Here is a 23,659-nt window from a genome sequence, read left to right as displayed (position 1 = left end):
TTACTCTCTCAAATAAACAAATAAAATCTTTTATTTTTTTATTTTTTATTTTTTTTAAAGATTTTATTTATTTGCTTTTTTAACCCTGGGATCATGGCCTGAGCTGAAGGCAGACACTTAACCGACTGAGCCACCCAGGTGCCCCATAAATAAAATCTTTTTTAAAAAAGTATTTATTTTCCTCTTGGAGAGGAAAATTTTATAGCTACCTTCTTTTAAAAGTATTATAAAGATTTTATCTCATTTGAGTTACGTTATATTCCGTACTTATTTTAAAAGAGTATTTCTAAAATATGTTTTTAACTCTTTCAACTACATTTCTTTGTTCTAATGCAATAAGAACCCAATTCCAAGCACCTGGTAATGTGTGTTGCTGTAAATTCACTTAGTGCCTTGTGTTTATCTGCTTCAACTGCCTTCCTCAGTCATGAATCCTGTAACATAAACATCAATATTTCTTTCAAAAGTTGCCTACAAACTACCAAATAGATCTAAGAATTGCACAAACTGACCCTATTGACTGTATCCACAAAGCTGGATATTTGAAAATTATTTATAGTATCAATTATATTATATTACCTGATGTTTAATATCATAGCTAGCAAGAATTGGCACTGCCAGAAATGAAATGTGACTGTTCTAAAGATTAATAGTTGTTAGCCATCTATTTGGGGCCTCTATATTTTGGAATTGGGTATCTATGTTTAAGTGACAGCTATAAAATTCCCTTTTAATTATCCTATGTGTACCTTGAATGCACTTAAGTAGAATCAAATATCTAGATAAACAACATTCAAATACCTGCATTTACCTAACTAAGATAGGATAGTCAGTAAGAATTGGGGGGGGGGGGGCGGGGAAGGAAATTAGAACCACAAGTCTGTGTTCCAGGGCCTTCTTTGACTTTCAAGAGTGGGTCAGCCTTGGGCAAGTCACATGATTCTGAGATTTTTATTTCTTCCTCCGCACAACAAGGACAGTGAACAAGAAAGTCTTTGAGGTCCCTTTAAATTTGAATTATCTTTAACTATACTGTGAAATTGAATAAAGGAAAAGTCATCATCAGTCCCAGACCCCAATAGGAAGAGAGGTGTCTTGCATTCCCAACAAGAAACCTATACTTTATTGCTCCAGCAAGGAGTTAGAAAGATTTCTTCCTTGACCAGCAATAGCCCATCCAATGACACACTGTCACAACTCAGTCAATGAAAAGCCACTACACTTTGAATTCCCAATTTACTCCAATGAATTTTTTATTTGCAGTAGCCCCTCCCAACTCCTCCTTTTCTTCTATAAAAGAACATTCCTCTCCTTTGTTCTCCAGACTTGCTACGGTTTTACCATAGCTTGCATGTCCTGAATTGCAATTTTTTGTTATCCCCAAATAGCCCATTTTGCTGATAATATAACTGGCTATTTTATTTTTAAGGTTAACAATACACTAAGTTAATTAAATAAGGAGGCCATTACACTGATGTGACTCTAATGTCATGGTGGCCTACACAAGCATACCAAAATCTAATCCTGTAAGTGCCTCCGGGTTATGAAACCAAAATGCTATTAGGACAACCAATCATAAACAGCTAACTAGGCTTTAACCTAGAGCCAATCAACAATTTCCTTACTTTGCATCCATCTTCTCTCTATAAATGTCTCTGTGAAGGAGTGCTCCTAATCACTTCTACTTTGGTGTTGCTCAATTCAAATCAATCTTTTTCTCAAATAAACCCTTACATTTTTAATATGCCTCAGTTTAATCTTTTAACAACACTCAGCTATCTGAGCAAGAAAGGCTTAAAGGGCAAAAATTTATCTCAACAGAGAAGAACATTAATGTAAAAGAGAAAATGAATACAAAATAATGATTTATTGAATAGTGGGTGAAGACGAAGAAGAATTCTAGAAGTCTTTCCCATCACCAAATAATTCAGTTTTTTTTTTTTTTTTAAAGATTTTATTTATTTGACAGAGAGAAAGACAGCCAGAGAGGGAACACAAGCAGGGGCAGTGGGAGAGGGAGAAGCAGGCTTCCTGCTGAGCAGGGAGCCCGATGCGGGGCTCGATCCCAGGCCCCTGGGACCATGACCTGAGCCGAAGGCAGACGCTTAACGACTGAGCCACCCAGGCGCCCCCCAAATAATTCAGTTTTTAATAAATCCTCTCACTGACATGATCAAAAGGGAGAAGAACCTATAAAAGAATTCACTGGCAACTTTTACAGTATTTTGCAAAACATACCGTCATAGCGAAGTCCCTGGTTCCTTAGGTTTCCACATTACCTAGTCTGTGTCACAGCTAATAGAAAAGACTATAGAAAAATAATGAATGAAGGCTCATTCTGAATCATGGGGTTTGGTCCTCTGCAGAAGGAGCAAATAAGAACTCTCTGCTTTTAGAATACAAAACCTAAGACAAGCGACAATTCTAGTGTTTCTCTCTGTGCAATGTGGTCGATCTAGCATGGGGTTTCTGCAAGGAGCCTATGGGCTATGTAGAGTCCAGTCTTATAACTGGATGAATTCACACACATGTAATTTAATCTTATGGGAGGATGGGAACTGGCAGGACCACACTCAGAGTATATATTTACATAAACAGTACTCAACAGTCTAAAATATATACACATTTAATCTTATTCATTTACAAATAATAATAATTCATTCCATTAACCTTCTCAACTAAACTTTTTTTAAAGATTTTATTCATTTCTTTATTTGAGAAATAGAGTGAGGGGAAGGAATAGAGGGAGAGGGACAAGCAGACTCCACGCTGAGCGCAGAGCTCGACAGGGGGCTCAATCTCACCACCCTGAGATCATGACCTGAGCCGAAATCAAGAATCGGATGCTTAACTGACTGAGCTACCCAGGCGCCCCTCAACTAAATATTTTTCATTGTGTTGTTAAATTACTTAAACAAGAAGGCCATTAGACTGAGGTAGCTTTAATGCGTTGGCAGCCTATGTAAGCAAACCAAAATCTAAGCCTATAAATGCCTCAAGTTTACAAAATCAAAACACTAGGGACAACCAATCACAAACAGCTAATTGGGCTTAAGTCACAGCCAATCAAATAATTTCCTTTCCTTGCTTTAAAACATTTTCCATATGTCTTTCCCTAGAGTTCCTGTGAGTAAACACTCCTAAACACTTCTGGTTTGGCATTGCCCAATTTGGATCTATTTTCACTCAAATAAACTTAAATTTTTAATACGCCTTGGTTTATCTTTTAACGCTTCAATGTTTCCCAAAATTAAATGGAACCTTTCAATTATTTTCAGAGCTGTGCGCATAAAGAAGTGGGACCTATCTTAGAACTACAATAAGGTTCGTTTTTCCAGAAGGAGAAGACTGATGAACGGCCCCAGCCCCAAAAGAATGCAGTCTGAGTGGGCTACATCCAAGAGATGAGTTTCTCTCCAAAGACCAGAGTAGTCAAAAATATAGAAGTCTGTATTTTTGTTTATATGGAAAATAAATGGCCTGTTAAGAGGCTTACAATTTGACATAGGACAATAATATACACAATTGATATAAAAGCCTTGTTTATGTGGTAACTTAGGAACATTTTCATTCTTTAAAGGACCAAACAAAAGTAGCTTGCTTCACATCCACATCTCCCATGGCTCTCAGATAAAGGTTTTAGAAAAAAATGGTTGTTTGAATAAAAAGAATTCATTTATTTCTGTTCTAGTATAGTAATAAAAATTAATCATTTATATTTATTCATACATTTGGATCTTTTTAAACTAAAACCATCAGTTTGAAGCTTGCTTTCTCAGTTCAGATTAAAAGCTATGGAGTGTTTGAGGAATTCATGTAGTTTGTAAATATTTGCTTTTGGAGACAAATGATAGTAATTAAACAAACTGCTGTGTGTTTTACTGAATGAGCAATGTAAGAACATTTAGGCATGTAGATTCAAAGGGTAAATCTCTTCATTTTAAAAGCATTTTACTACTTTACATCTTTAATGAAAGTTTTGATTATTGGTGATGTACTGTCACCAGTTTATACTCAGGTTAAATTAGTTAACCATATTTTCTTAACTAATCAAATTATTAACAACTCTTAAGCATACTATACCTGCTACATCTCTCATAAAGAAAAACTGCAGGAAGAATAATGACGTTGTGAGTATAAAGTCAAATATCATTTGGCTTCGTGGGGTATAACCCACTAGGGGATATTAATGGGTGTGCGTGTATGTGTGTATCTTCCTTCCAGTGGAAAGATCATGGACTTCTTTTCGGACATCTTTGGGTCTGAATTTAAGAATAACCTTTCTTGGCTGTGTGAAATTAGGTGAGTTATCAGGCTCTTGAAACCTCAGCTTTGGTTTTGTTTTAATCTATAAAAAAAGGAACTACAGACATATAGTACATACAGTTCATAATCCTAAAGATGAAATGACAAATTCTCAAAGTTCCCTTTCTCTTTATGTCTTCTATTCATTTGTCAGCATGTTTTCTTCCTCCTCACTGCTCTTCCACACTCTCCTTTACTATTGCTTGTCATTTCTCTTTGATGTGGCAGAGCCGGAAAGATCTTCCACCACAAAAAAAACTCTTTCTCATTTCCTGTTGAGCTCACAACTACACCTCTCAGCGCCCCTCCCCTGGGAGTTAGGTGCAGCCATGGAAGGTAGGCAGAGGTGAAAAGCACTGCTTCCAGGTCTGACCCACAGACGCCTTGAAGTCATAGCCTGCTCTATTTTTCCACTCGCTGGCTGAATGTACACGACTCGAAGGACAAGGAGGACGGCAGATTCAAAACCATACATGAAAGGTGCCTGAGTCCTCGCACGCTTTGTGAACACCAGCATTGAACTGTAATCAAAACTACAGTTCATTTATATAAAGCCACCGAGAATAGGGATTATTTTTACATAAACTCGCGTTACTTTATTTTGTGCAGAAATCGGTACCTTGAACTGAGATGCCGTGGTTGCACTGCCTTAGGGATCACATGGCTGTTAGTAAGAAAATGGCTATGGAAGCGGGAACCCGGAGAGCCACACTATGCTGTGGGAAACATGTGGCAAAAATGCCACCTGCATTAACATAACAGGAAGCCCTAGGCCTGTAACTCTAGAGAAAAGAGGCTGGAAAACAAAATGCTAGGTTTTCTACTGGCCAGTATTAGCAATACAGAAGGGAGAGATAACCCCACCAAACAAGGAGCAGCCTGAAAGTTAATAAATTAAAAAAAAAAATTAAAGAAAAGGAAAGAAAGAAACAATCCAGAAATCTGAGATCTCGCAGTTAAAAAAAAAAAAAAAACACCAGCTTTTATACCTCAGACAGTATAAGACTAAGAAAGTTTTAGCAACAAAACTACGTAAACAATCAGCCATGTAGCAAAATTCAGACTAATGCTTCTCTACCTAAACACACTGAGTCAGATAGCCCTGAAGTAGCCACCAATAACTTGAGAGAAACATATGTGAAAGAAGACTTAAAAAAAAAAAAAAAAAGTAATCAGTCTTAAGAATTATGCTTAGTAAAGAATTTTGGGTATAGTTACTGGCACAATAGCATATAGAATAGCTTAGAAGCCTATAAATTAAATATCTAATCAGACTATGGAAGGAATTTTTGAAGAAATTATATTGCCCATGAAACCATAAACCTGGATAAAAACAAACAAACAAAATCTGGCTATGTGGATATTTAAATAACATTCAGGCCCCCAAAATGGCATGAATAGATAGTGGGCTGTTAAAGCTATAAAACCATGGCACAGACAAAACATAATTCCCATTACTTACTTTAGTTTCGGCCAAGGAGGCGGATGAACATGGAAGTTGCTCTCAGCACACCAGAGAAGGGCGTGCCTCTCCGGAACGCGGAATCAGGGTCCAATCAGAGCTGATTAGGAAGGACTGTGCAGATGTCGAGGCCGGTAGAGCCAAAGGATCCTGTTACGTCCGAGTCTTGAACTCTTGAAGGTCACCTGCTGAATATCTTCAATAAACAGTTACATGAGCAAGAAATAAAAGTGGTACTCAATTTGAGGGTGTGTCAGCCCCCCCAGGGGGCTTGTTAAAACACAGATTGCTGTGCTGCATGCCCTGAATTCTGCTTCAGGCATTCTGGGCGGGGACCCAAGAATTTGCAAGTCTAACAAGCTCCCAGGTGCTACTGATGCTTCTGGTATGACCTTTTGAAAACTACTGATGCAGATGTGGGTTTCTGAAAGAAATTTGAGATTTCTCGTCAGTCACACTAACCAGTCTCAGTGTAAGGGGTACACAACATACATTTTGCATTCCTTCAAATCCTCTGTCTCTTCACATTTGTGTTATCCTATTTTTGCCTCTATTACTTTTACCCACACCCCGTTCTTCTTTCTTTATCCATTCTCTTTTTCATTTCTACTCTTTTTTCCTTTGACTATCTTCCTTAGATTCTCAGTCGACTGAATTAAAATGTATGTCTCAAAGTAAAAATTTCCAGGAATCTAGAAGTCTATTTTAAATACCCTTCTTAAAAGAAAATTATCACTAGCTACTTAAAGCAGGTATGTACTCTTTTAAAGTGGTGCTCTACTTCCTGCTAGATACATCGCCAGAAGCAAGGAAAACAAAAGCAAAAATGAACTATTGGGATTTCATCATGATAAAAAGCTTCTGCATAGTGAAGAAAACAATCAACAAAACTAAAAGGCAGCCTACAGAATGGGAGAAGATATTTGCAAATGGCATATCTGATAAAGGGTTAGTATCCAAAATCTATAAAGAACTTATCAAACTCTATACCCAAAAAACAAATAATCCAGTTAAGAAATGGGCAGAAGACATGATTAGACACTTTTCCAAAGAAGACATACAGATGGCCAACAGACACATGAAAAGATGCTCAACATCACTCACCATCAGGGAAATACAAATCAAAACCACGAGGAGATACCACCTCACACCTGTCAGAATGGCTAAAATTAACAACACAAGAAACAACAGGTGTTATTGAGCATGCAGAGAAAGGGGAACTGTCTTGCCTTGTTGGTGGGAATGCAAACTGGTGCAGCCACTCTGGAGAACAGTATGGAGGTTCCTCAAAAAGTTAAAAATAAAACTACCCTACAATCCAGCAATTGCACTACTAGGTATTTACCCAAAGGATACAAAAATGCAGATTCGAAGGGGTCCATGCACCCCAATGTTTATAGCAGCATTATCAACAATAGCCAAAGTAAGGAGAGAACCCAAGTGTCCATCAACTGATGAATGGATAAAGAAGATGTGGTGTATATATATATATATATATATATATATATGTGTGTGTGTATATATATATATATATGTACAATGGAATATTACTCAGCCATCAGAAAAGGAAATCTTCCCATTTGCAACAACGTGGATGGAGCTAGAGTATATTATGCTAAGTGAAATAAATCAGTCAAAGAAAGACAAATACCATATGATCTCACTCAAAAGTGGAATTTAAGGAAGAAAAAAGATGAACATATGGGAAGGGGGAATAGAAAAAAAGAGAGGGAAACAAACCATGAGACTTAATGACAGAGAACAAACTGAGAGTTGATGAAAGGAGGTGGGTGGAGGATGGGCTAGATGGGCGATGGGTATTAAAGAGGGTACTTGTGATGAGCACTGGGTGTTGTATGTAAGTGATGAGTCACTGAATTCTACTCCAGAAACCAATATTGCACTGTATGTTAACTAGAATTTGAATCATCTATTGCTTTACTAATCAAACTCCAAGAACTTTCAGTTTTCTTTTAGGAGGTTGGATGAACTCTCAAACAAGAAATAAACATTAAATAATTTTTCCTGCAAAATGATAGTTGCTTGTACTATTCTCTCTTGAAAATGGTAGTGATCAGGAAAACAAAGGCAAGAGAAATGTAGTTTAAATTAAATCTTAGATCTCAGGGTGGTGAGATCGAGACCCGATTCTGGCTCCACGTTCAGTGCAGAGTCCGCTTGAGTTTCTCTCTCCCTCTCCCTCTGCCCCTTCCGCTCACTCCTGTGCTCTCTCTCTCTCTCTCTCAATAAAATAAATAAATCTTCAAAGACTAAAAGTAACCTTAACAAAGGCAGCTAGCCCTGCAAGGTCCTGAAAGCCTTGCTTCCGAATTCCTTAGAGACTTAGGCTATACCCTAACCACCACTAACTAAAAAGTATATAACCAGTCACTCCTCACAGTCCCAGTGCCGCTCTTTCTGCCCACAGGTACCTGTCCCCCTGCTTTAATAAAATCACTTTTTTGCACCTTAAAGTGTCTCAAGAATTCTTTCTTGACTGTTGGGCTCGATAATCCAGCATCAATAGGAGTAGCACTTTTTAAACTATATATTGGAACATTTATATTAATTTTTAAAAACTTCCTCTTCGTGAGTCCAAGTAAATGTGTTTAGCAATCTCTAATGTGTGCAAGGTTTTTCTTGTATCCATCCCAAAGCTCTTCTGTTTCCGTTGTCACCTTAAAATAATAAAATAGCCAGTTATTATGTCAGCAAAATGAGTTTATTCAAGAATGACAGAGTAACTGCACTTCAGGATATTAGGTAGAAGCTAGACAGGAGAGCAGAAGGAACGCCCAGAGGCGGAGTCCCAAGTCCTTGAAGGGGAATGGGAAAGACATGAGCTGGAGGCAAGGACAGTGATCAAAACAAAACAAAGTATAAAAAAGAAGAAAAAAGCTACATATTTTAAGCCCCGAAGCTCAACATCCTTACCCTGTGGCTTCCAAGACCTTGGTCCTGACAGACAGAGAGCCACAGGTGCAGAGCCTGCACTCTCCTTTTCCACCTCTGCCCTAGGGTAACCCCTACATTCATTATAAAGCCTTTGTGTTGCAGGACCAGCCAGCTGATGGAGAAAGGCTGCCATAATGGTTCTGATAGAAACCTTGCAGGGTCAAAAGCTCCCCCAACCCACCTGTGGGAGGAGTCCCCCAAATGATTGAAAACAGCCTCCATTAGAGACCACCCCACTACAGTCACAGCTCCTCCCAGTGCAGAAAGACCCAGTAATATCCAATCCCAAAACAACCTAGGGGCACCTACCCGCTCTCCCACCTTGAGAGTGTACTTTCGCTTTAATAAACTGCTCTGTGCTTGCTACTTTCCTTCTGGCTGTCTTTATTCTGAGGGCGGATCTTCACCTAAATCTTTTTGTGGAGAATCTAAGGACCTAGACCTTCATTCACACAACGCAGACTGTCTCTCTCTCCTAACAACCACAAGCAAACCATGGTGAACCATAAGCAAATCTAGAAAACAAAGGAAAAAACAAAACAAAACAGAGAAAAAAGGGGAATTGGGACGGGTTTCTCAGCAGTCCAGCGGAGGAAAAAGAGAGCTCCAAGTGCGGCGGCTTCTCATTGGCTGCGGGCAAGGGCACCTTGCTGTTGCTGCGCTGGGAGGACGTCTTCTTTCTTCCTGCTGAACTCTGCAAGCTGTAACCAGTGTGTGACAGCTCCCCTATCAGGGCCTCCCAACTGCATTTTAAGTGAGGCTTCTTTTATTCATTTTCACACAGTGAAGGCACATTTCATTCTGTTTTCAGTGAGGATGTAGATTAGGAGGTTATCATCCTCTTCAGGTATCTTTCAAATATATAAAGACAACACATTTTTTTTAAGTAGGCTCCACACCCAGCACGGAGCCCCACGCAGGGCTTGAACTCAGGACCCTGAGATCAACACCTGAGCTGAGATCAAGAGTTGGATGCTTAACTGACTGAGCCACCCAGGTGCCTCTAAAGACAACACTTCTGATGTAGATCTTAAATTTTCTCATGTTCAAAATATAACAATCTCACAAAGCTCTAGACTGTGATAATTTTTGAAACTTTTAAACAAAACTATTAAAGGCCGAAGTTATTCATGCCAGCAGGAGCATTTAACTAATGTTTTAAAGACTAAAATTGCTAGGCTCTAAAATGTTCTGTCTTCGTTAGAGATTGTTGAAGATGTTTTAATGCATTTCCAAGTTTTCACTGTAATTTAAAGCTTCTCATTTTATATTTCTATATAACCCAGATGCTTAAAAAATGTTCATTACATATCTTACTTGTAAATCATCTATTATATTGTTGTTGTATGTCAATCTTTTTTTAAAAGTTTTTATTTAAATTCTAGTTAGTTAACATATAGTGTAATATTGGTTTCAGGAGTAGAATTTAGTGATTCATCACTTACATATAACACCCAGTGCTCATCACAAGTGCCCTTCTTAATACCCCTCATCCATTTAGCCCCTCCCCCACCCATCCTGTATGTCAATCTACTAGGATAATGTAACTCCTACTTACACAAAGCTTAATCCTTCAGGTCTTCATTTCCCCAAATCCCTTTCCATGACTCATATCTCATTTACAATCCTCAGACCTCCTATTTTGTACTTACCCTTAGATTATTTTTACTCCAGCCAAGCTACTCAGTCATTTTTTTTTTGAAAGAAGTCTTTCTGCATTCCCTCTCACGCTATGTATCCCTTTCGAAAGGTCAATCAATTTCCTTCTACTAGATTCATGGAAATTTTATTTCAATAATAAATTCCAGTGTTCTCTTTGTTATTTGTAGGGACTTGGATTAAAATTTGGGGTTCTCCCAAGTATTTTCTAAAAAGGTGATAATAACAAATGTGGCAGTTAAGTAAGATTTATGGAGAAAAGAAAAAGGACCTACACTAAACTAGAGTTCTAGGATGACAGGAGTTTTATCATGTTCACCATGTTATCAACAATGTCTGGTATAGAGTAAATATTTAACAAACAGTAAAACTTTTTTTTCTTAATCTGGCACACATACATTTAATCTATACCATACATTGTTTCTTTATGAATTTCATTTCAACAAATAATTATTGTATATTTGTTATATGTTAAATACTGTACTAGCCAGCTGGCAGAAAAGGACAAAAACATATCGTAGCTGTGTTCAAGGACTTTGAGTTTCCATGGGAATCCAAACAAATAAGTTGGCAATAACAATACAATTCTATTAGGGTTATGATGAAAGAGGTACAGTTTTTTATGGGAGCATTTAAGAGAGATAACCTTAGTTCTTAGACTGGGGCCGTGGAAGAAAAGGAGAAATTTACAAGAAAAGTGAAAGGGATATTATTTCCAGGAAAGAAACAGCAGGTACAAAAGCCTACAGGCAAGAGAAGGTGTGCAGTGTGGGTAACAACAGATAGTTTAAAATGGCAGCCTTCAGCACATGAGGAGAGTAATGATTAGAGATAAACCCAGAGAGCAAGGCAACACCACATCAAAAATTTCAAGAGTCAGTGTAAGAGGGTGTCGACTTCAAGAATATTGAGGGCATATTGAAAGGTTTTAAACTGAGAATTCAGATGACATCATAGTGGACATTCAGTCTCTTATGAAAGGCACAGAGTAAGTATGTTCCAGAAGAACATGGAGAAAGGAGGCAGCACAGTTTACTGACTGGTTCACAGATGGGTTATGTGCATGTGGACTGAGTCATCACCTTACTTGTGTTAAATTTTCCCCATATGTGACAATTAACTCATCAATAAATTTTGCTATATGTGTTCTCTCTCTCAGTGAGAGTGGATTGGAGGGAGATAAACAGACCCCAGCCAGCAGAACAAGTGAAAATGCTGTTGGAATGATGATAAACTGGTAGCTGTGGGGATGAGAAACTAAAATATGAGAATTTACGATTAATTGGATGTTGGAGTGCAGAAAAGCAATGAGTCAAGGCTTATTTTAAAATTTAGGGTTGGTAAATGGTTGCTTATTAGAGTATATTTTATCTTCACAAACTAACGTGTAAGGTCCTGGAGGTCAGAGACTCTTTCCTTCCCACTGACTGTATCCAGTACAGAACTCTCCTAGAGGAGGTTCTAGTGAGTGGCTGTGGACTGGTCATCTCAAGCTTAAGAGTGGAGACACATTTGAAATTCTGCGTGTGTTGCCTTCTTCCTTCAGAATTTGTGCAGTTCGATGAGACGATCCTGAAGCAAAACTTTTAAAGATGAATACGAACAAAAAATAGGTTGAGAGAGACTAGAATCCAGCATGTCAGAAATGAATAGCACAAGCTTCCTTTGCCTATGTTTGGAACTGAAGGAATGCAGAAAGAGGTTTTGGTTACTTTATTAATGTCTACAGCCATACCACCCTGAACATGCCCGAGCTCATCTGATTACTTTATTAATGTGTGGTATGATATATTTTGATGTCCTCAAAAATGACTACACGTATGCAAATTTTGGGTTTCACTTAATCATTTTATCTTGTATGCGCAGACACTATTTTTGATATAACAGTGAAAAAGTAGCAGGTGACTCGCCAATGCAAGAGATATTCGTTTGAAAAAACACCAGCATCCGTGAAAAATGTGAATTATTTTATCACTGGAATATTACTAGATTATAGCTTTGAGTGGATGTTTGGTGAGATGGCATTCAGAGCAAAATAGCAAGTGCCACAGAGAAGGCGGTACAAAAGAAAGTATGTTAAATGACTGCTTTAGCAACCTACAAGATGAAGTTCTGCTCCCTATCCTTCATGTAGATGATATTCACTAAAGCGCATGACACCATAAATGCTTGTGGCCAGCATACAAATTCGTAATATGCCTACACCCTTCTGTTTCTATAAAATGAGATGTTGGCTTACCAAGTCAATTATTTCCCAAACAGAATGTTGATGTTGATCTTATTAATGATTTCATAGAGTTGAAATTTTTTATTTGTTAACATTACAGATTATCGTGGTTACTAACATTTTGAATAGACTCAGTTAATGAACACTTTGTAGAACAATTTTGAAAAATATCTCAAGATTCATACAAACAAAGTATATAATCTCTGTTGCAGAGATTAACATATACCAAATTTTAATTCCTGGTTCTTTTCACAGTAAAATTGCTGAAGCTGGGCTCATGGCTTCATAGCTAGGGACCACATTTCCCAGCCCCTGGCAACCAGATTTGTTACAGGACTCCATTCTCTTTAAGGAAATAGAGCAAAATTCATATATATACAATTTCTAGGTCAGTTCCAATTTAAAAGTCAAGTTGCTTGTCCTGAACTGCTGTTCTCCTTCCTTTAGGCTTCAAGGATTTGAACAGTGGCACAGTTTTGATTACGAAGATGAGGGCAATGTCTGAACAAGAATGAGATGGAGGAAGCCTCTATCTCTAAAAGATTTCATGAGGCAAAGCTGTCCTGCTGGTTAGACTGTTTTCTGCGAGAGAAATAAAATTCTATTATATTCAAGCCATTGTATTTTGGAATTTTCTTTGTTACAGCAACTTAGCCTCTATCCTCCCTAAAACAAATTCTTTTTTTTAAAATTATGTTATGTTAATAACCATATATTACATCATTAGTTTTTGATGTAGTGTTCCATGATTCATTGTTTGTGTAGAACACCCAGTGCTCCATGCAGTACGTGCCCTCTTTAATACCCATCACCAGGCTAACCCATCCCCCCACCCCCCTCCCCTCTAGAACCCTCAGTTTGTTTCTCAGAGTCCATCGTCTCTCGTGGTTCATCTCCCCCTCCGATTCCCCCCCTTCATTCTTCCCCTCCTGCTATCTTCTTCTTCTTTTTTTTTTTTTTTAACATATAATCTATTATTTGTTTCAGAGGTACAGGTCTGTGATTCATCAGTCTTACACAATTCACAGCGCTCACCATTGCACATACCTTCCCCGAAGTCTATCACCCAGCCACCCCATCCCTCCCACCCCCCACCACTCCAGCAACCCTCAGTTTGTTTCCTGAGATTAAGAATTCCTCATATCAGTGAGGTCATATGATACATGTCTTTCTCTGATTGAGTTATTTCACTCAGCATAATACCCTCCAGTTCCATCCACGTCGTTGTAAATGGCAAGATTTCATTCCTTTTGATGGCTGCATAATTATGCAGCCTAAAACAAATTCTTATCCAGCAATCCCTCTGCTAGGAATCTTATAGGGGCACCTAGGTGGCTCAGTTGGTTAAGCATCTGACTCTTGATTTTGGCTCAGGTCACGATCCTGGGATGGAGCCCTGCATTGGACTCTGTTCTGAGTGTGGAGCCTACTTGGGATTCTCTCTCTCCCTCTCCCTCTGCCCCTTCCCCACTGGCTCTCATGCATGCACACATATGTGCTCTCTCTCTCTTAAAAAAAAAAAAGAAAGAAAGAATCTTACACTGAAAAAAAAAGATAGCGCTGCTGCATAACTTTATTTTCTGGGCCCAAAAAGGAGAATAGAGAAATTTGAGTAAATTAAAGACAAATGAAGTTTTTGCAATTTTTAAGATGGCCTATTCTTGTAAACAGGAGAAACTGAGAACATCACCACTTTGAACTCTCAAGAAAATTTGAAAGAAAAAGATTCTTATCATATCCCAAATATTGACATATGTTATTTCTCTATTATTCACATAATAATTTCTTAATTATTCTATGAAATTTCCCAATTGTACCAATAATGGACACAGACAAATGAGCATATCCTGAAGAAAGCTATCAGGAATTATGCGATATGAGAAAAAGAAGAAAAAATTGGGAATGCTGAGCTTAAAGAAAAAATAATTTATGCAAAACCTGATAAATTTATCTAAGTATCTCAAAACCACTTAGTATAATCTGAATTACTTATTCTGAATTAATCAGGGACAGATTTAGAGTCAGTGATTGGAAGCTAAAACAAAACAAAGCCCCACAAATTTCACCTCTACAAAAAGATGACTTGTTTCTAATGGTATGAACCTTTACTAGAACGAAGAGCTAATTATCATTAGTGGTGCCCCAAAGGAAGAGTAATTACCATTTGATGGAAAGTATTCAGATAAAAGGATGGTATCTAAGGTCCCTTTGAATCCTGAAATTCTATGATATTTTGCTAATATGACAGGCAGTTTTTCACCAATATCAGTTACTACAACTTTTCATGATTTGAAAATATTGAATAGAAATTTTTCTTTATGCAATTGTTTCAGCTTCTTTTGTATAGCAAGAATACGAACTCTGATAAGGCTGCTTGCTTCCAAATCCTAGATCCAATGTTTGGAAAAGTTACTTACACTATGTAAGACTTGGTTCTCCCATTTCCAAAATGAGGTTAATAATAATGTCTAGCGCCTAGGTTTTTATGTATGCTAAATAAGAAAATTCAACTGCTTAGTATAAATCTATAAAAAAAAACAAGAGTGTTGTGTTATTATGCCCTCATTGATTAAATCTTTCTATGTGTGATTTATTCTACTTTCAAAAATCATGTAAGTTGTCTCTTTGCAGAGCAGCTACCCATTTTTTTTAAAGATTTTATTTATTCATTGAAGAGAGAGAGAGCGTGAGCGAGAGCACAAGGAAGTAAGGGCACAAGCAGTGGAGGAGCAGAGGAAGGGGCAGAGACAGAGGGAGAAGCAGGCTCCCCACTGAGCAGGAAGCCCTATGCAGGGCTCGATCCCAGGACCCCCGGATCTTGACCTGAGGCGAAAGCAGACGCTTAACTGACTAAGCCACCCAGGCACCCTGCAGCTACCCATTTAAAAAAAACTTTTTTTATAGCAGTTTTAGGTTTGCCACAAAATTGAGAGGAAAGTACAGAGATTACCCAGATAGCCCCTGCTCCCACATGTGCATAGCCTTCTCCATTATCAACATCCCCCACCAGAGTGACACATTTGTTACCATTGATGAACCTACACTGATACATCATCATCACCCAAAGTCCTTACTTTACGTTACCATTCCCTCTTAGTGTGGTACATTCTATGGGTTTGGACAAATGTATAATGACATGTATCCATCATTATAATACCATATAGAGTATTTCCACTGCCCTAAAAACTGTCTGTGCTTCTCTTATTCATTTCTCTCTTCCTCTAATTCCTGGCAATCATTGACCTTTTTACTGTCTTCACAGTTTTGCCTTTTCCAGAACATCATATAGCTGGAATCACACAGTAAGTGGCCTTTCAGCTTGGGCTTATTTTACTTAGTAATATGCATTTAATTTTCTTCTATGTATTTTAATGACTTGATAGCTCATTTCTTTTTAATGCTGAATAATATTCCATGGTCCAGATGTTCTACACTTCATTTATCTGTGCACCTACTGAAGGGCATCTCTGTTGCTTCAAGCTTTAACAATTATGAATAAAGCAGCTATAAACAACTGTGTGTGGGTTTTTGTGAGTACATAAGTTTTCAACTTCTAAGAGCCATCCTATTTCCTCTTTATTTTTTTTCCTATCCCCATTATGATCTCAGAACAAAGCATAAAAACTTCACTACATTTTTGTCTTTATGGACACTCATTTACTCCATTTTTTTTTTTTTTTTTTTTTTTGTCCCCTTAGACCTGCAAAACAATCAAAAGCTCTGTTTAGCTTCTCAGCTTCCATGGGAAAAAAAAGTGGCTTTGTTTTCCCCCTGAAATTAACAGACAATACAAGGTGAAAGCAGCCCCAAATGCCAAGTTTCCTTCTCTGTATTTCTTTCTTTTAAATGATCTTAGCCATATAATTCTTCACTGTATTATTGGTTCTCCAGTGCTTTCAGGCAGAATTTTTTAAATATGATTTTTTCCAGAGTTTCTCTCTGTCCCTATCAGGACGATGGGCCTGAAAAATCTGATCAGCCTTTGCTGGACACTGAAGTTAAGGAATGCATGCTTTTTATTGCAGAATTCAAGTCTGTATTCTTTTATCTTAATACTAAAGTCCTTGGGAAATATCCAATCATATATATAATAGTAGCAAAGTTTTATACTTTTAAAACTTGCAAGGTTGAGCAGAGTACACATCTGTTTAGTGACTTAAAGCTTTCAACGTACTTTTTATATGTAGCACTGCTGTGATCCTCACAACAACAAATCTACAGCAGATCAGATATTTCTTCAGTTTTTAGAAGAGGGATTGGCGATATAGGGATATTAAGTGACTTGCTCAAGGTCACACAGCTTAACAAAACTTAGAAGTACTACATAGAATATTCAGTTTTATAATCCCCATCTGAAGTCTTGTTCCACTCTGCCAACTCACCCATGAACACACAGAAAAGACCCACTGAGAACAAACTAAACAATAAATCACTAGGGGAAAAAAGTGACAAACACCTATCATATGGATTTTTTAACAAATATTTATTTCTTCTCTACAATTATAAAATCAATTATATCTACCCATAAAATATTTTGACCATATTTTATTCAATAAATGTACCCTTTTCATACTTGCACTTTACTTAATCAGTTAAGAGCAGAATTTCTACTCGCAAAAGAATAGTTCAAATGTTTCTTCCAGATTGAAATTATGAAAAGTTAATGCCTACTAATTTACTTAAACACTTACAACCTACTTCAGTAATCTATTCTCTAAACATAGGTAGAATTCATGGTAGAACTCCAGAGCGTACAATTCATGGTAGACATTTTATATAGTACATGTAAGTAAAGGGTATAAAATCAGGATTCACTTTGATTTTGCAATGCATAAAAAATAGCATTAACATGTTTACATGTCTTTCCTATTAGAAGGTCCTACAAATAATATGATAATAGCTAACACTTATTGAACACTCAGTGCTATAGTGGCACAGTTCTGAATACTTTAATCAAAATCATATATAATTGTCCAAATACACTATGAAAGGTATATGTTAATATTTCCATTTGACAGATTAGAAAATCTAATTAGAAAATTAGAAAATCACATACTAGTTTAGTAACTTGTGCAAGGTAACACAGCCAATACATGGCAGAGCTGGGATGTAAACCCAAGCAGTGTGACTTTAGAGTCTACACTTTTCACCACTGTATTAAGCCACTTAAGATATGGGTGTTCAAAAAAACAACAAAATATTATACATGTGTTTCATAACCTTAGCCTGTCATGTAACAATATATTATGATCACATTTCCACAGCACTTAAAGACTGTCGCCACTAGGACTTCTTTAAAAGTTCTTCAAAAGTACCTCAGTACCTCTTGCCGCAAGGCTTTGCACATGAGATTCTCTGTCAGGAATGCTATTTTATACCCTACTATAGAATTCAAATTGTCTGACAAAGAGATGATTGAAGAATCATTTGGATCCAAAACTCAAAGTTCTTTAATTCAGTGACTGAATCAAATAAGCTATTTCTTTAGAAATATGAAAGTAAAATGTACTCAATAGTTTTAGTGTATAGATTTAGCCATATAATTTTATTCATCTAATCTCAAATAGTCTATGTGAATGCATGCTCTAGAAAAGTCATAATCCTTCCATCCTCATCCATTCTTTCCATAATAGATAAAATAAATTCATTTTTTCTTTTATCTTTTTACACCTGCAGCATCATAAACTAAAAAATAACTTGATGCAAATGTTCTGATTTTGAACCAAGTAGAAAAGTAATATAATGCTAAATGTTTAAATATTTTACACTCTTTTTAATTATAGTACTGCATAAGAAATTAAATTATTTTCTGTAATTATTATATAATCTCATGTATCCTTGTGAGAATTCTGTCCTTGTAAAGAAAACATGATTTCAATATTAAAATTAATATAAAATGTATTAAAATATATTAATGACACTGCAGTATTGTATTATAAAATTAAGTACATTAATTTGGAGCACAACATATTCCTGGTAGTCTTGTAAAAGATAAAATAGATATGGAAAAATAGCTAAATGTGCCTTTTACGGCACTAAGCCAAATTTAATGAACTCACTTTGCATATACTGCCAGATGAATTGCTGGTGTCATGAGCTCTTTAGAACTACAAAAAATTGTTTAAAGATATGACATAATTATATGTTCAGAGTATAATTCAAGATCTGGTATTTTAATGTAGCAGTCGTCTTTTATTAATAACTTCTACATAAATAGCCTAAGTTATTAAAACAAAAAACTTGGTAGCATATATCTTAACTCCAGACCAAGATGATAACATAGGAGGCCCCTGAATTTCCCTCCTCCTATGGTGTCCTGGAAGGAAGTGTAAAAATATAAAAATGTAGAACTTTCATATACATTTGGAGTTGTTTTCAGTTTAAAATGGCCTTTTATAACTATGAGATTTTTTACATAAACCTCATGATAATCACAAACCAAAAACCTATACTAGATACACAAAAGATAAAGAGTAGGAAATCAGTATAGCACCAGGGAAAATCATCAAATCTCAAAGAAAGAGAGCAAGAAAGGAAGAAAGGAGCAAAGGAACTATAAAACAACCAGAAAACAATGAACAAAATGGCAACAGTAAGTCCATACCTATCACTAGTTACTTTAAATGTAAATGAACTAAATTCTACAATCAAAAGACAGAGTGGTTGAATGGATAAAAAAAAGACCCAACTATATGCTGCTTACAAGAAACTCACTTCAGCTTTAAGGACACACATAGACTTAAAGTGAAGGGTGGAAAAAGATCCTATGCAAATGTAAACCAAAAGAAAGCTGGGTAGCTATACTCATATGAGACAAACCAGACCATAAGCCAAAAATTATGAGACAAAAGGTTATTATATAAAGATAAGGGGGTCAATTCATCAAGGATATAACAATTATGAATATTTATGCACCCAAAACTGGAGAACTTAAATGTATTAAGCAAATAATAACAGATCTAAAGCAAGAAATAAACCACAATACAATAATAGTGAGATACTTCAATACCACACATTCAACAATGGCTAGATCACCGAAACAGAAAAATCAATAAGCAAATGATGGACTTAAACTTCACATTAGACCAGACAGACCTAACAGACACATACAGAACATTCCATCAAAGAGCAGCAGAATACACATTCTTCTCAAGAGCACATGGAACATTCTCCAGGATAGATCATATGTCAGGCAACAAAACAAGTCTTAACAAACTTAAGATAATTGAAACCATATCAAGCATCTTTGTCAGCTACAATGGTATGAAAGTAGAAATCAATTACAAAAAAACAGAAAATTCACAAATACATGGAGCTTAAATAAAATGCTCCTGAAAAATCAATAGGTCAAAGAAGAAATCAAAAGAAAATTCCCAAAACATCTTGAGATAAATTAAATGATAACACAACATACCAAAATTTAGGTGTAGAGCAAAAGCAGTTCTAAGAAGGAAGTTTATAGGAATAAACACCCACATTAAGACAAAATATCTCAAGTAAGCAATCTAGTATTACTCCTCGAGGAACTGGAAAAAGAAGAACAAAATAAGCCCAGAGTCAGTAGAAGGAGGGAAATAAGAAAGATCAGAATAGAAATAAATGAAATGGAGACTAAATGACAACAGAAAAGATTAAAAAAAAAAAACTAAGAACTTGTTTTTTGAAGAGATAAACAAATTAACAAACTTTAGCAACATTAAGAAAAAAAGAGAGAAGACTCAAAATCAAAATGAAAGAAGAGACATTATAACTGATTACACAACAATACTAAGGATCATGAGAAACTACTCTGAACAATTATATACCAATAATTTGGATAACCTTGAAGAAATGGATAAATTCCTAGAAACATACAACCTACCAGGAATAAAACATGGAGAAATAGAAAATCTAAACAAATTACTAGAAGATTGAATCAGTAATCAAAACCTTCCCAACAAACAAAAGTCTAGGGCCAGATGGCTTCATTGGTAAATTCTATCAAATGTTAAAAAAAAACAATTAACACTAATCCTTTCCAAACTCTTCTAAAAATGGAAGATGAGGGAATACTTCCCAATTCATTTTAGGAGGCCAGCAATACCCTGATACCAAAACCAGACAAGGACACTAGAAGAAAAGAAAATTACAGGCAAACATAGATGGAAAAAATATTAGCAAACCAAATTCAACACTGTATTAAAGCATCATACACCATTATCAAGTGGGATTTATTCTAGGAATTCAAGGATAGTTCAACATATGCAAACCCATAATTGTGATACACCACATAAAAAAAATGAAGGATAAAAATCATATGATCATCTCAATAGATGCAGAAAAAGCATCTGACAAAATTCAACATCCACTCGTGATAAAAACTCTCAATACCTCAACATAATAAAGGCCATATATGACAAGCCCATAGCTAAAATCATACTCAATAGTAAAAAAGCTGAAAGTATTTCCTCTAAGATGAGTAAAAAACAGATGCCCATTCTCCATTTTCATTCAGCATAGTAAGGAAGTCCTTGCCTGAAAAATTAGGCAAAAAAAGACGGAAAAGGCATCCAAATTGGAAAGGAGGAAGTAAGATTGTCTCTGTTTACAGATGCCATGATCTATATATAAAACTCAAAAAATTGTTAGAACTAATAAACGAATTCAGAAAAGTTGCAAGATATAAAATCAACACACAAAAATCAGTTTATTTCTATTCACTAACAGAACTCGACAGAACCATCAGAAAGAGGAATTAAGAAAACAATTCCATTTATAATTGCATCAAAAAACACTTAGGAATCAACTTAAATAGGTAAGCAGTCTACACCAAAAATCATAAGGCAGTGATAAAATAAACTGAAGAAGAAACAAATAAATGGAAAGTTATTCCATGTTTACAGATTGGAAAAATTAGTATTATTAAAATGTCCATAGAACTCAAAACAATCTACAGATTCAATACAATCCCTACCAAAATTGGCATTTTTCACAGAAATAGAAAAATCAACCCTAAAATTTGTATGAAACCAAACAGACCCTGAATAGCCAATGAAACCTCGAGAAAGAACAATGCTGGAGGCACCACACCTTCTGATTTCAAACTATATTACAAAGCCATAGTTATCAAACTGTATGGTATTGGCATAAATACTGAAATCACATAGATCAATGGAACAGAAAAGAGAGCTTAGATTTACTCATGCATATATAGTCAATTAATTGCCGGCATAGGAGCCAATAATATACAATGAAAAAGAACAGTCTCTTCAATAAATGGTGTAGGGAAAACAGGACCCTAACATACAAAAGAATGAAATGGGACCCCTAGCTTACACCATACACAAAAATCAACTCAAAATGGACTTAAGACGTGAAACTGTAAAACTCCTAGAAGAAAAGATAGGCAGTAAGCTCCTTGACATTGGCCTTGGCAGTTAATTTTCGGATTTGACACCAAAAGCAAATGTAACCAAAGCAAAAATAATAAGTGAGACTACATCACACTAAGAAGATTCTGCACAGCAAAACAAACCATCAACAAAATGAAAAGACGACCTATGGAATGGGAGAAAATATTTGCAATGAACATAGTCAATAGGGTTAATATAAATAATACACAAGGAACTCATACAACTCAATAGCAAAAAACCAAATAACCAATTTTAAAAATGAACAAGAAACCTGAATAGACATTTTTCCTGAATAGACATACAAACGGCCAACAGGTATATGAAAAGGTTTTAGACATCACTAAACATCAGGGAAATGCAAATCAAAACCACAATGAAATGTCACCTCACACCTGTTAGAATGGCTATTCTCAAAAACACTAGAAATAACAACGGTCAGTGAGAATGTGGAGAAAGGAAAACCCTTGTGCACTAATGATGGGAACATAAATCAGTGCAACCACTGTGGAAAACAGTATGGAAAGTTCTCGAAAGAATAAAAATAGAACTAAAAAAAGGAAGCAAAATAAATGCTTATAACTCCCAAATTGGTATCACTGATATTAATTGCTCCCAATTGCTCCCTGAAACTTAAAACTTATATATCCAACTGACCACAGACAGGGCAGTAATCTTAAACTGTACATGTTCAAACCAGAATGTCTGACACCTCTTCCTCTTCCTTTTATAGCTTTCTCCATTTCAGCTAATGGAAGCTCCTTATTTCCAATTACTCAGGTCACAGGCCTTTGAGTTTCACTTGCTCCTCTTTTTCTCCTGATGGTCAAGCTTTCAATAAATTCAATAGGTTCTATCTTCAGAATATTTCCAGAATCCACACGTTCTCACTGCTGCATTGCTCCTCCTGTTAAAATACAAGTTCTATCATTCCTCTGTGGTGGTCAAGACCCCTACTATGGTTTGATCATTTAACCCTGAGAAAAAGTCATTCCTTGTAAGGACCTCTATAATCTGCCTGTTCTTCCTCATGCTCCTCTAGGACCCCCACTGTTCACCTCTATGACTCCTTTCCCTCTTGGTCACTCCAATCCTAGCCCAACGACATCCCGCATGAGGTCCGCTCCCACCCAGAGTCTTCACGCTTGTTCTTCCCTCTGCTGAGTGCTCTTTCTACATGTCTACCTGTCATGCTTCAGGTCTTTTACTCTCATGTCTCCTTTGCAGTCAGGACTCTTCTGACCACATAAAATTGCTGTCTTTCCAGTTCCTATTTTCCTGTTCTTCTACATTCTTCTTTTTAGCATAAATCACTAACACATATTTTTAACTTGTTTATTAAGTTCACAAGGATTTCTGACTGCTTTAGCCACTGATATATCCTTAACACTGTTTGGCATATTGTAGGTACGCAATAAATGTGGTGAATAAAATGCCATATTAGAAGTCCTGAGGAAGAGCTAGGAGACTTGTGTGAAGTATAGGATCATTTCTTGTTGAAAATAGGAAAGGCTTCAAAGGACAAGTTGCATGTCAACCAAGATTAGATGATGAGTTAGGTTCGGGTGTGTGAACATGGGGTGATACCTGCAGGTGGGGGTGACTGTGCATACAAATTCAAAACTCCTGGGAAATAATGGAGGCAACAAGATAGTTATTCAA

At 36.4% G+C, this 23,659-nt stretch overlaps 1 long non-coding RNA gene across 2 annotated transcripts in view; it reads right to left on the bottom strand.

The window, feature by feature from the left end:
* Positions 1-5,689: 5,689 nt before the first annotated feature.
* LOC116635461 overlaps positions 5,690-23,659 on the bottom strand; it is a 94,577-nt gene continuing 76,607 nt past the window's right edge. Inside the window, exon 5 of one of the 2 annotated variants that reach the window (XR_004300173.1) lies at positions 5,690-5,963. This is a non-coding gene — a long non-coding RNA (uncharacterized LOC116635461). Of the gene's footprint in view, positions 5,964-22,364; positions 22,905-23,659 lie in introns of those variants that run through there. The other variant, XR_004300172.1, reaches the window with a different exon arrangement.

Source organism: Phoca vitulina, unplaced genomic scaffold (genome assembly GCF_004348235.1).
Source record: "Phoca vitulina isolate PV1807 unplaced genomic scaffold, GSC_HSeal_1.0 scaffold11, whole genome shotgun sequence".
Taxonomy (NCBI): Eukaryota; Metazoa; Chordata; class Mammalia; order Carnivora; family Phocidae; genus Phoca; species Phoca vitulina.
The sequence above is the reverse complement of the archived record's forward strand: the minus strand, read 5'-3'. Positions and strand labels throughout refer to the sequence as shown.